This window comes from Pteropus medius, unplaced genomic scaffold (genome assembly GCF_902729225.1).
Source record: "Pteropus medius unplaced genomic scaffold, Ma_sr-lr_union100, whole genome shotgun sequence".
Lineage (NCBI taxonomy): Eukaryota > Metazoa > Chordata > Mammalia > Chiroptera > Pteropodidae > Pteropus > Pteropus medius.
The window spans coordinates 1884873-1899475 of NW_024351732.1; the positions used below are offsets into that span (position 1 = coordinate 1884873).

Genomic DNA, 14603 nt, shown 5'->3' on the forward strand with positions numbered 1-14603 from the left:
CTAGATCCCAGATGAGGGGTTGGGAACCATTGCGCCTCCGTGATGGGCTTGTCCCTGGTTTCTCTTACGCCTCCTAGATTATCTGTTTCTGACTCTATGATACATAGCCTGGGAATGGGAAGGTCCTGGAATCCTCTCCAGGGACCAGTCCACCTCTCACTGTGGTCCTGCAAGAAGAAGGCAGGACAAGCTGCTGGTGCCTCAGGAGCTGTATTTCTCAGCTTCTCTTTGTTCTCCGAGAATATTCTGAGTTGAATGAAACAGTGTTACTTCATCCTTATATTTCCATTAACATGTGAAACTGGATTTTATATGACAGCTATTAAAAAAGTCCTTAAATATTTGAATTCTACTCCAGACAGTTCTGCTGAATTTAGAGACCGATATTGATGAATTTTTTCGAGTGTAATATCAAAAAATAAAGTTTTATGTTGTAATTTTCTGCAGTAAAAAAGTATATCTCTTTATAATATGTTGTTTAAGGTTGTAAACTGTCCTTTCTTGAAAGGAATCATTTTAAGAGTGAAGACTTTGAAGTCAGATCCCTTGGGTTCAAATCCTGACTTCGCCACTAATTTGCTATGTTACCATGGGCAAATTTCTAAACCTCTTCATGCCTCAGTTCCTCTATTTGTAAAATTTAAAAATAGTACTAGTAATTACTATGGATTGACTAGTGATGCTGCCCTCCTTCTAGGCTGCCTTCCTGTATTACAGAGACTGGAAAACTAAAATCCATATTTTCCAGGTGCCCTTGCACTTAGGATTCATGGTACAATGTGGGATCTGCTAGTTAGAGACACCTGCATGCAATGTGGAAGGCCAAGAGGAGGCGTAGACCTTCCAGACTCTTCTGCTAGCAAAAAAGGGCATGAGAACGAGAGGTTTGACAGCAATGTTCCAGTGTCCTGTCCTCAGTCTCTTGGGACAAGTGGCGATTATGGGGACAGCTATGGGGGCAGAAGATCCTTGATTCTGATTTCCGATCGCTGGCTCACAGCAATGGGGCTGTGGACTCAGTGGTTCTAGCGTCAGCCCCAGGTGATCATCTCCCAAAGCTGACCAATTCTTATCATTCTGGAAATCAGTCCTGGGCACCTAGACAAGGGCCTTCTCATTGAGCTCTTCCAATGATTTTATAGCACCTAATTTCCTTTATGAAATTCCTTCCTGCTTAAAAGACCCAGAGTTGTTCCAGTTTCTTGTACTGAACCCCAACTGATTCAAGCACATCCTGGGCCTGTTGTGAGAATTCAGGGAGGTCATGCAAGTACTAAATAGCAGGGCCTGGCACAAGGTTATCATAGTCAGTGCTAATAAACATCAGTTATTATCACCATACCATTATCGTATTCCAAATTTTATCCTTCCTGTCCCTGGGGAAGCAGCTGAAATGATAAACGGGCTTTATCCTCTAAAAGATCTTACAGCCCAGAGGACTTAAATTAGATTAATTTCATGAATTGATTTCAATGATCAACATTTGATCAATGTTCAATCAATGATCAATGTTGTTCTTTAAGAAAAAAATACTCTATTCCTTTTTATGAAAAATGAAAACTTGGCCAACCAGCATCATCAGTCCCCTCATTTTCATTTTTTTATACGTGAGTACCGAAGCCTGGGATTCACTGCCCTAGATGCATCCCAGGCCTCTGATGTCATAGCTCTCGTTCTCAGAGGTCAGGTCTCCTGATGCGGGAAGCAGACCACGAGCTTCAGGAGCCTGGAGAAGCCAGAGAGCACAGCTCCTTCTTCTGTTACCTGCAGGCCTCAGGGAAGTAGGATGAATGAATAAACAACCGGTGCCTTGCCTGACACTATTTTCCCACCTTGGCATTTAGGCTAGCATTTTTTTTTTAATAATCATTTTTTATTTTTCAGTTATAGTTGGCGTACGATACTATATTAGTTTCAGGTGTACAATGTAGTGATTAGACATCTATATAACACAAAGTGATCACCCCAGTAAATTTAGTGCTCCTCTAATGCCATACATAGTTATTACAATATTATTGGCTATATTCCTTATGCTATACTTTCTATTTCCATGACTATTTTTAACTACCAATTTGTACTTCTTAATCCCCTTCCCCTTTTTTCACTGATCCTCTCAACCCCGCTCTGGTCAGGTAACCCTGGACACGTTCTCTGTATTTATGAGTTTGTTTGTTTATTTTGTTCTTTAGATTCTACATATACATGCAATCATATGGCATTTGTCTTCCTCTCTCTGACTTACTCCACTCAGGCACACTACCCTCTAGGTCCATCATGCAATATCTTTTCTCATTCCCTTCCTTTTAGTCTGCGAGTGTCTTTTAATCTGAAGTGAGTCTCTTGTGGGCAGCAAATGTAAGGATCTTGTTTTCTCATCCATTCAGTCACCCTCTCTATTGATTAGAGGACTCAATTTCTTTTCATTTGAAGTATTCGTTAATAGATATGTAGTTATTGCCATTCTTTATTCATATTTTTGCAACATATTTTTTCTTCTACTTAAAGAAGTCTCTCCAATATTTCCTGTAATGCTGGCTCGGTGATGATGAACTCCTTTAGCTTTTTCTTGCCTAGGAAGCTTTTTATCTGTCCTTTGATTCTAAATGATAGCTTTGCGAGATAAAGTAATCTTGGTTGTATCTTTTTTTAACACCTACAGCACCTGGTATTCCTAGGTGATTCCATCTAAGTACTAACCAAGCCCGACCCTGCTTAGCTTCCGAGATCAGACGAGATTGGGCACATTCAGGATGGCATGGCCATAGACTAATCTTGGTTGTAGATACTGGGTTTTCTTCACTTTGAACATTTTGTGCCAAGCCCTTCTGTCCTGAAAAGTTTCTTTTGAGAAATCAGCTGCCAGTCTCATGGGAGCGCCCTTGTAGGTAACTAACTGCTTTTCTCTTGCTGCTTTTAAGATTCTCTTTGTTTTTAACCTTTGGCATTTTAATTATGATGTGTATTGGTGTTAGTGGGCCTCTTTGGGTTCATCTTTTTTGGGACTCTCTGAACTTCGTGGGATTGTGTGTCTATTTCCATCACCGGGCTAGGGAAGTTTTCCATCATTATTTCTTCAAATAGATTTTCAACTTCTTGCTTTTCTTCTCCTTCTGGTACCCCTATGATGCGAATGTTACATTTGATGTTATCCCATAGGCTCTTTATATTATCTTCATTATTTTGGATTCTTTCTTGTTGTTGCCGTTCAGATTGGGTGTCCTCTGCTACCTCATCCTCTGTATCAGTGATTTGATCCTCCACTTCCTCCACTCTATTGATTCCTTCTAATATATTCTTCATCTCAGATATTATATTCTTCATTTCTGACTTTTTCCCTTTTATAATTTCCATCTCCGTTTTTATGTTTTTTTTTTTTTAATCTCTTCATTACAGTTCTCACTGAATTCATCTACTCTTCCCCTAAGTTCCTTGAGCATCCTTATAACCAGTGTTTTGAACTCTGCATCTGATATCTTGCTTGTCTCCATTTTGGTGAATTCTTTTTCTGGAGCTTTGTTCTGTTCTTTCAAGTGGGACAAGTTTCTTTGTCTCCCCATTTGGCTGCCTCCCTGTGTCTGTTTCTATGTATTTGGTAGGCCTCCTAAGGCTTCCAGTTTTTTTTTTTAGTAGAGCGGCTTTATGTAGTAGGCGTGCTGTGGGGCCCCTTGACACAGACCTCAGAGGGATCCAGCTGCAAGCCAAGTTCAGCCACAGCCTGTGTGCCTCTGGGACCACCTGGTAAGAGTCACTAAGCAATCCACATATGGCTTCCTCTCGTGCTGGGCTTATAGGTGCCTTAAGGGATCAAGTCCAAAACTGAGGCTGGCTGCCACTACTGCAGGGCCTGGGGCTACCGAACAAGAGATAAAGGGCCCACCGAGGCCAGATGCTGCTTCTTTGGGTTTTGTGAGCTTTTGAGAGTTTTTTGAAAGTTCAGGGCAGGAGCCAAGACAGCCCAGTTTGTATGGAACCAATCACTGGAAGCAGCGTGGTTGGGCCCACATGTTGGGAAAGGCGGAGTCTCAGGGAATCCCCTGACCGAAGCAAACTGTGTTATCCAAGCTGCTGGCACCTGCGTCTGCAGGCTGGGAGTGGGGAGGCTTCAACAGAGGAACAATGGCTTCTGCCTGCAGCTCTGTCTGGGAGCCAGCCACCCCTCTGGTCCTCTCCCTGAAGCCCAACAACTCAGTGCCTCCCCGTATGTCCCTGGCGTTTGTCGAGCAGCTGCCCTAGTGCTAGAGCTCAGAGTGAGTGAGTCCATCAATAAGTAAGGTTGGGTGCGGGCCCTTTAAGAGGAAGGTCTCCCCTTCCCACAGTCCTCCATCTCATTCAGCCACCACCTCCGCTGGTTTTCACAGCCAGAAGTCATGGGGACTTCTCTTCCTGGCCTGGAACCCTGAGCTGAGGAGCCCAGTGAGTGGCCGGGACCCCTGTACTCACTCCTCAGGTAAGGAAGGGGGCTCTGCAGCCAAGATAGCCCTCCTGATTCTCCATCGCTACTCACGGTTGTGGGGGTGGGCCGTTTCGCGTCTCTACCCTGCCTATCATTTTGAGATGACCTGTTATTTGAGATGACTTAGTTGTAGGGCTTCTGTTCAGCCAGACCTCTGGTGGCTCTGTGTACTGGTTGCTCTGTAGTTTCCTTATAATTTTGGAGGTGTGTACAGCCTTTACCTTCACACCATCTTGAATCTCTCTCTAGGCTAGCATTTTTCAACCATGTGTGGGCATTAAAAGTTTTGAGGGGCTTTAAAAAATTCTGATGCCTAACTCCATAGGTCATGATTTAATTAGCCTGGGGTGTTCCTCTGATCTATGTATTTTTTAAAGGCCCTTTGATTCCCTGCATCCCACCGCTGGTTTTAATAATCACTTCCTACAATATAATGACTAGCTATAGATATGCTAATCCTATTAGAATCTATTGCTGTGATCCCAGTTGTCAGCTAAGAAGCAGCAACATCAACCAGTTTGAATATCATCTTCTTTTATTGCCTTTGCTGCCCTTGGAGGGGGCAGGTACCACAGGTGTTGGGTGAGGACCCAATGATCCAATGAGTTTGTAGAGGTTCCTCCTTACTCTCCTTATTTCTAGGATCTGCTCTTCGGCTTCACCGATGCTGCCTTCCTGGCACCTGCTAAGGAACTTGGTTCATTCTGACTTGTTGGGAGTGTCAGAAGTGAAACCCTTGGGAAAGACAGCCTCTGCGCAACCCCGCTCCATCATGTGTTTACCTATACAGCCTCAGTCAGCCCTTCCTGGCTTTGGGCCTCAGTCCCTTATCTGTAAAATGATTTAGGGTGAGCTCATTGCCTTCTCAACCATGGGGATGTGAGATTTTTTTTTAATATATTTTTTTCTAGCTTTATTGAGATATAATTGACATGTAACATTTTGTAAGTTTAAGGTATACAACATGCTGATTTGATAAACTCATATATTGCAATATGAGTACCACCGTAGCAGTAGCTAATGCCTCCAGCACATCACATAATAATCTTAAATGTGAGAACACTTAGGATCTACTCTCTTAGCAACTTTCAAGTATATAATACAATATTATTAAATATAATCACCATGCTGTACGTTAGATCCCCAGAACTTATTTATCTTATAACTGGAAGTTTATACTCTTTGACCAACATCTCCCCATTTCCCCCAAACTCCAGCCTCCAGTAACCACCATTCTAGTCTCTGTTTCTGAGTTTGGCTTTTTTAGATTCCTTATTCAAATGAGATCATACAGCATTTGTCTTTTTCTGTTTGACTTATCTCACTTAGCATAATGCCTTCGAGGTCCATGCATGTTGTCATAAATGGCAAAATTTTCTTTTTTCTTGTGGCCGAATAATATTTCATTATATATGTGTGCATGAGTGTGTCACATTTTCTTTATCCATTGATGGACATTTAGGTTGTTTCCATATCTCGGCTATTGTGAATAAGGCTGCAGTAAACATAGGGGTGCAGGTAGGGAGATAGTTTTTGAGTCCCTTTTTGGCGAGAATGCTTTATGATTCTTCATTCACTCTCAGAGCGGTTCTTTGCTTTTCATGTCCAATAGCTTTGCCCTTGCATCTCTTCTCTCTTTTACCCTATCCAGTTGGCATTGCCCAAAGTTCCTCTTAAGATTTTATGACTTTTCTGAGATTATTTTCCAAGTCTGACTAGCTCTTTGATCCAGGCTCTGTGTGTGTGTGTGCGTGTGCGTGTGTGTGTGTGTGTTTGTGTTTGGCAGTGTGGGTAGGAGGGTAGCTGACTGCTCAGGGTAGAGGCTTCCTTCTGGGCCACTGACAGTTGCTATGGTTGCACAGGGTATCATTGTCACTGCTGTCTCTGCAGAGGCAGAGTTAGGTTTTGATCTTATTGCTCTGGGTCGAGAGCTGTTGTCTGGCTGCTCATGGGACAAGGACTTTGAGTTTCTCTATGTATTATTTTGCAAGGAATTTTCCCTGCCACATCACACTGGACCCTAAGCTCCTTGAAGGACTGGGCAGCTGTAATGCTGTAGTGTGTGAAGGCTGAAAAGGACTAGAAAATCATAAAATGAGGTAAAGGAGGTGGTAATCCTCCTTTATCAATACCTCTTATTTGAGCCTCACTTGTATTTGTTTCTCAGGGCTGCCATAACAAAGTGCCACTAACTGGGTGGCTTCAAACAACAGAAATCAAGGTATCACAAGGCTGCACTTACTCTAAAACCCGCAGGGGAGAATCCTGCCTTGCCTCTTCCTTCTTTCTGGTGGTTATTGGCAGCCTTTGGTGTTTCTTGGCTCGTAGATGCATCACTCCAATTTCTGCCTCCATTATCGCATGGCGGTCTCTCCTCATGTGCCTGTGTGTTTTCTCCTAAGGGCACCAGTCATGTTGGAATAAGGGGCCACCTTAGTCCAGCATGACCTCATTATAATTACATCTGCATTTCCAAATCTCACCTTTTCTGGTACTGGGGGTTAAGGCTCAACATATGCATATTTTTTTTTTTTTTTTGAGAGGGGAAAACACAATTTAATGCATAACATCACTGTGAGTGAGATCCCGATCTTTACAGTCGAGAAAACAGGCTCAGAGAAGTTTGAAGTTCCTATAAATTCATCCATACAGTAAATGGCAGCATCAGAATTTGGGCTGTAATTCACCTGGTTCCAATGGCCATGTGCTCCCCACTATAACAGAGGATTTCCACTCAGAGACTCTGGGCCACCTGGATCAGAAGCACCTGTGGCAGGAAGTGCTTGTTAAATACACCTGGCCCGGGGAATCTATTGCTTAATGAGCTGCCCAGGTGCTTCTGATGCACTCTAAATCTTGAGAACTCCTGCATTACATCTTGGTTCCTATCTCAGGTTGAGGGAGGTGGTGAGTTGAATAGCTGTCCATATGGAAGTGTCAGTAAAAGCCAAAGTCTAAACTGGTGGTTCTCAAACTTTACTGTGCACATATATCATCTGGGGATCTTGCTAAAATAGAAATTCAGATCTGAAAGCTCTGGGGTGAGAGCTGTGTTTCTGCATTTCTAAGAAGCTCCCAGGTGATGCTGATGTCCGGGTTCCATGGACCACATGTTGAGTAGCAGGAGTCTAAGAGTTTGTTCTAGATCAGACATGGTGAATAATGAATCGAGTATGGATTCTCAATTCTGGCTGCACGTTCAGACCCCTGGTGCATTTTTGACAGGCCAATTATCATGTCCCATCTCTAGAGAGTGTTGGTGTTTTGTGAAAACTCCTCAGGTAATTCCACTGTATGGCCAAGGTTAGGAACCACTCTTTTAAAGCAGGGTAAGGAGCATAAGAATGCATAAATTAGCTTTCTTGTTGCTCCATACTTCTTCCTTTAAAAAGTCTCCATCTCATCCCACTGACTTGTTGCTGCCGATCTTGAGGCCAAATTCGGAGCCAAGGATGAGGCCTGGTTCACCTGTCTGGAGAGGATGGGGCGAAGGCTGTCCCTGTGTCCTGCTGGTATTTATGCTGGACCCTTGGGTTCTGAGCTGTAGGCTGATGGGTATGTGAGTTTTCCCAGGGGCCCTGGAAAACTACCTGCTTCATCCACCAACCCTCTGCTCTCACATTCACCAGCTCATTTTCCCCACTTCTGCTTTTGGATGGCTTTTCTGATGAGCCCCCTCCTCCCATCTCCTGCCCCCTCCACGCGGTTCACACTGAGTAGAGTCTGCTCCATATGGACTGTGCTTATTTAACCTCCCTTCCTAACACCTCCATGCCTTTTTACCTGGATTTGACTCCAGAGCCTCTGATCTTAACCATCATATTATACTAAAACTGTTTGGGAAACCAGGTATTGAGAAGTAGTTTAGAGCAGCAATGAAGAGCTTTGGGGTAAAAAATAAATAGATATATCTTTGGCCTCAGGCTAATCTGGGTTTTCAGCCCAGCTCTGCCTCTCTCCAGCTTGTGGTCTTAGAGGAGATTTATAACCTGTACATCAGTTTCCTCATCTGTAAAATGGGGCTAGTGGTAACATGGATTTCATAGGGGTAATGAGAATTGAATGGAATGATTTATGGAGGGCATCTTAGGCTGGCGCTTGCACATGTAAACATGCATCTTCCAAGTACTAGTCCTCCGGGGCCTGGGTGAGGCCGACCTTAGTGGTAGTCTGTTGTCCCAGGGCTCAGGACACTGCTTTGCTGCCTCTGTCCCAAGAAAAGAGCAAAATGGGCAGGTTTGCAAAGGGGTCTTTGGGTCAACTCATTCCTCACAAGATTTATCTGTTTCTTTCTATTCTTCACTCTTCTTTGCTTTTAATTTATTTTTTTTTAAACCACACTTTTGAAGGAAATGAAATTGTTATTCGATGAGACAGTATGTGTGTAATGGTTAGGAACATGGACTCTGCAGTCCACTCTATGGCCTGTCCATTTAGAAGCTATGTCCTCTCAGGCAAATTCTTAACCTCTCTGTGTCTCAGCTTCCTCATCTGTGAGACAAGGATAACAACACCTGTCTCCTAGGGTTGTTGAACTAGTACAGATAAAGTGCTTAGGACAGAGCCTGCACTTAGAGAGTACCCAGTCTCTGTTAGCTATTATTACTGATGGCAAACCCTGTGGCAGCCCTATATTATGAGGCCGCCCATCTCCTTAAATCCCACAAGTACCCTATGAGCTAGGAGGTGTTATCTCAATTCACAGATAAGGAAACGGAGACTCAGGGATTTGGGAACTAGCTCAAGGTCATATAATAAGTGGTGGAGCAAAGATTTGAACCTTGCACTTTTAGCTAAAAAGCCCGAGGTCTTTTTATCTTCAGGAGTTCTTGATCTGGAATCCAAGAATACCTAGTGGATTATTTGTAGGTTTCACTGGGTTTGGGAGCCCTTTGGAATTATTTCAAAATCAGGTATTTGTGTTTTTGGGGACAGGGTCCGTCGCTTTCTTTAGATCCACAGAATGAATCATTGCTTTGTGCTGACTTTCTTATAAGATAGAAAAATTGTTTAATTAAATCCAAGTATATGAAACTGCCATTGCTGAGATCATGCAAATAATTGGGCTCTAATGCAGCTGGATTCCTAGAATTAATAATTTCCATGTTCATACTCTGTGCACACCACATTAGTGCCTCTAGTGCCATTTTGGTCCCAGTGGTTCTGGGAAGTCTGAGTTAGAAAGATGGGATGACCCAGAAAGCCTGCAGTAAGCCCCTGGAAGTAGACCCAGGGTCCTTCACTCCCAGCTCTGTCTCTACCTCCCAGGGCTCTATCTCCCTTGCTTATAAAGCAAAGGGGTTACGCAAATGATCTCTAACTCTCCCCTGAACTTCTGTGGATCATTTTGCTTATGTCTTTCTTATCTAAAGTAAAGATGATGATCAAGACTCTCCTTCATTAATCAAAGTATGGGCACATTTTGGGCAGGTGGAAACACAGCCAGTCAGTCATTCATTTACTACATTTGGGGATGAACTAAGCTCAGCAGGAGCCTCACGTATAACTCTTCTTCTCCTTTCCCTGCTGTATCCACCATTGAGACTGAAAGAGGCCATGGAGGTAGCTTTCACGCACCTGAGCAAACTGAGACCCAAAGATGGGAGTGTGTTACATAACATCACATGGCTAGTAAGTGGCTGGATTGAATCCAAGTTTCCAGACTCCAAATCTAATATCTGTTTACAAAGCCAAAGTAGTACAAAAAGAGATTGTGGGGTGTTCTCAGGACTACCAAAATGTGACAAATCTGTGGGCTTATGGGATCCTAGGAAACATTTCTGGGAATGATGTTCTTCCTCGTCCCAGTGCCTCATCATGGGCATGGCTTTCTACTCACTGGAGGAGAGGAGGCAAGGATGAAAGGGGATTATTGGCCCAAGGTGTGTGCTGCTGGCCTGGGCAAGTGTCCATGCCCTTAGCCCCTTGGAGCTCTGACAGAAGTCTGGCCATCGTTGAGAGCACATTTCCAGACTGCCAGCCTCCTTTTTCCATAGGGCTATGGGACCTTTAAATGGAATTGGATGTAGCCTTTCATGTCTCATTGCCAGGTGGCAGATCTCAGAGATAAGAGAAAAAAGACACTATGAGGAGCTTCCCTTCTGTCCCTGTGACTGTTCTCAGGGCTTCCCCTTCCAGCTTTGGATGTTCCAGATGAAAAGCTGGGGAGCTAGAAAGCACGCTGGCTCCATCTGTCAGCACTGCATTGCTTGGCCATCTCACCCACACCTCAGAGTAGGAATAGGTCCAACTACCTCACTCTGGGTTCTGCAGTGGTCAGAACCAGGGCAGGTCCATGTTCCACCTTGGCTGGGGGATGTTTGCATTGCATCAGACCCTGGACAGTGGCTTGATTTCTTTCATCCTCCTCAGTGACTTTGCAGCTGCTAGACAGAGCAATGTATGGACACTGATAGACTTTCTGCTTATGGACACTAATAGACTTAGAGCATTATTCCCCAAAGATTTATCTCAGATCACTTTGGTTATTCTCTGTCTGTTCTGAACAGTCACCAAACAATGGTTGAGCACCTACTAGGTGCCTGTGAAACAGACCCAGGCAGTACCAATTGTTTTAGTTGAACACAAAGGAGAGAGTGGATAATTTTGCTTTGGTGTACTAGCAAGAGCTTTCCAGGGCTAATGACTTTTTTTTTTTTTTTTTTTTGCTAAGCTTTGATGTTTCCCAAGGAATTCTTGATGTAAAAAATGGAAAAGCATTTCCAGATAGAGGGAACAGCCTGAATAAAGGCATGAGCTTATTCAGAGGAGGGGTCTTATATATTATGTAAGGGATCTTAGGCTTTATTCTTTAGTGATAGGGAGCCAGGGAAGGATTTTAAGTGAGAGAGTTAGAAAGGATGGCTCTCTTTCAGTCGTTTTGGTGGTGTTATAGACTAAATGTTCGTGTCCTCCTCAAATTCATATGTTAAAATCTAATCCCAAGTGTGAGGATATTTGGAGGTGGGGCCTTTGGGAAATGATTAGGTAATTTCAAGAATAGGATTAGTGTCCTTATAAAAGAGACTCGGGAAAGTTCTCACCCTTTCAGCCATGAGCAGACAGAGTGAGAAGACAGCCATCTATGAACCAGGAAGTTAGTTCTCACTAGGACGTGACCATATGGACACCTTGATCTTAGACTTTCAGCCTCCAGAACAGTGAGAAATAAATTTCTATTGTTTATAAGCCACACAGTCTATGGTTATAGCAGCCTGCATTGACTAAGACAGTGGCTGTGTTGGCAGTAGATTGTAGAGAAGAGACCAGAGGGAGAAGATCACTCCTGCATCTGTAACACTTTCCTGGATGATCTGTGATGATTATTTTTTAATATGACTCTTTGAAGAAGTTAGGGTTACCTCTTTGGAATGAATCAACCACCCACCCACCCACCAATCAACTAACCAATCCACCACCCCAACTTCAGAGAGATTCTAGATAGCCAAGATTTTACTCTAATCGGGCTTATTAGAGGCTGTAAGGATTAAATACGAAACTTCAAATTGCCTCTGGGATTCCTTGGCTAAACTGAATGTGGGCTGTGGCCAGATGTGGAAACTTCCTGAAGTTCTTTGGAAATAACAGGCAAATACATTGATTTATTACTTTCTCTTTGCTATAAAAAAAGGATCAGTTGAAAGAGCTTTGGGTTCAGATAGTGTGGATCACGAATTTAAATCCTGTCTCTGCTACTCACTAGCTACAGACCGCAAGTCAGTTCCTTTGTCTTTCTGACCTTCAGTTTATCTAACTACAAAATGGAGATCATAACATCTAACGCAGAGGATGAAAAGACAGGTGTATGTGTAAGGTACTTACTGCCGGATTGAGTGGGAGCTCTCCAACATGGACCATGTCCGTTGATAGGAAGCAGGAATTCTACCAGGGTGACTTCTCAGTGCGGGCCATCTCCTGGGAGTATCTTTAGGCCTGGCCTTCCAGGCCCACTTGCCAGTCACTTATTCCTTCAGTACATGTGACAGAACATCCATGACAAGCTAGATGCAGAAAGAAGAGCTGGGACAACACGGTGTGTAAGAGCCAGCAGCCGCCCTCAGAGAACTCACAGATTTGTGCCAGCAGCGGGATGAGCTTTCTCCCCTAATTCTGTCCCTCGCTGGTTGGTTATTAGCACTCCTTTTTCCTCCTCAGTGGGACCTGCTTAAGTGGGAACTGCTACTGCTAGGGGCAGCATCCCTGGGGGCATCCTGGTGGCAGGGGATTAAGAATCAGCCAGGAGACACACAGCTGATCATCTGTGGACCCAGGAGAATTTAGCTGCTGAGTTCCTAGTCTCTCCAATTATTGATTCCCTGTCCCTCTTCTTTTTGTGGCCTGGATATTTTTTAAAAAATCGAAGTATAATCGGCATATAACATTATATTAGTTTCAGGTGTGCAACACAACGATTTGACATTTATATACATTGTGAAATGATCACCACTATTAGTCTAGTTAACATCAGTCACCAGCATAGTTACACATTTTTTTTTTTTTTTTGCGATGAGAACTTTTTAAACGCCTACTGCACCTGGTTTTCCGAGGTGGTCTCCCATCCAAGTACTAACCAGGCCCGACCCTGCTTAGCTTCCGAGATCAGGCAAGATGAGGCGTGTTCAGGGTGGCATGGCCATAGATGTGATGAGAACTTTTAAGACCTGTTCTGAGTAACTTTCAAATATGCAATGCGGTATAACTATAGTTTCCATGCTATACATTACATCCTCATGACTTATCTATTTTAAAACTGGAAATTAGTACCTTTCTGACCCTCTTTCACCCATTTCACTCACCCTCCGCCCTCCACCCGCATCTCTGGCAACCACCAATCTGTCCTCTGCATCTATGAGTTTGGTTTGTTTGTTTAGATTCCACATGTAAGTGAGATCATACAGTATTTGTCTTCCTCTGTCTGACTTACTTCACTTAGCGTGATGTCTTCAAGGTCCATCCATGTTGTGCAAATGGAAAGATTTTTTTCTTTGTTATGTCCGAATAACAGTACATTCTATATAACATACACCTCACTTCCTTCATCTCTTTCATTTGTTGATGGACTTTCAGGTTGTTTCTATATTTTGGCTACTGTAAATAATGCTGCAATGAACATGGCAGTGCATATATCTTAATTTTCTTTGGATGAATACCCAGAAGTGGAATTGTTGAAACATTCAGTAGTTCTATTATTTAATGTAAAAAAATAATAATATGCATAGTTAACTAAACTTCTAAAAAAAAAATCTGCCTGTTCATCCATCCATCCATTATAATAATGGCTAATTGTGTGTGAAGGTTTCCCCTGTGCCAGGTACTGTGCTGAGTATTTCAGAGTTGAGAGGGAGATGCCACTATTACTTCTGTTTTTAAGACAAGAAAATGAAATATGCAGAGGTTAAGTAACTTGCCCAAGGAAGGAGCCAGCCAGGAACCCCTGCAGCTTGGCACCAGAGCCCACGCCCTGAACCACTGGTAGCCATGCTGCTTCTCTGCTTTTGGGTGGCACAGGGAGATGCCTGTAGTGACTTGCCTCACGTACTGATGCTGGCTGTTTCTGAGTGCTAGGTTTGAGGTGACTTTTGACTGTCTTCTTTAAAGTCTTCGGAGCATTTTAATTTTTAAAGGATGTGCATGTATCCTTTTTATAATAGTGAAATTAAAAAGCTAGTTGCGTATCATTCTCAGAGCATACGATTTGCAGGAGGCTAAACAGGAAGCAGGGATTTTTTTTTTCCTGGCCAGGCAAAAGAAAGAGCTTTGAGAGTCAGTGAGAGGAAGCAACTTTGATCTTGATCATCATTTTCTGGTGCTCCTTGGAGGCTGATTGGCAGTTGGGTCCTCTTAATGCCTACCAGGGACACTCCACTGTCCCATGCTCTCTCTGCCACCAGATGGCAATAGAAGCACATTGATGGACCAGCCTGCAGCCTCTGCATAAGGAACATTTGAGCGTCTGTCTCCAAACTACAGAGAACCCGCTCCATGCACAGTGGGAGGAAGGGGCTTTGAGAGAGAGAGACCCCAAACCTGATATCCCCTGCTGACCCAAACCTCAGGCAGCCGGGCAGTCGCATTCAGATGCTTCCGTTCAGTAACCCAGAACAGGGCTCTCTCCAGAACAGGGCTGCATTATCCAATTTGCTCTGATGAA

General features: G+C 43.5%; 2 pseudogenes; both read right to left on the reverse strand.

Annotated features, from left to right (window-relative positions):
* Positions 1–2650: 2650 nt before the first annotated feature.
* Positions 2651–2767, reverse strand: LOC120588998 (uncharacterized; annotated as a pseudogene).
* A 10207-nt stretch (positions 2768–12974) lies between these two features.
* Positions 12975–13093, reverse strand: LOC120589000 (uncharacterized; annotated as a pseudogene).
* Between the last annotated feature and the right edge of the window lie 1510 nt (positions 13094–14603).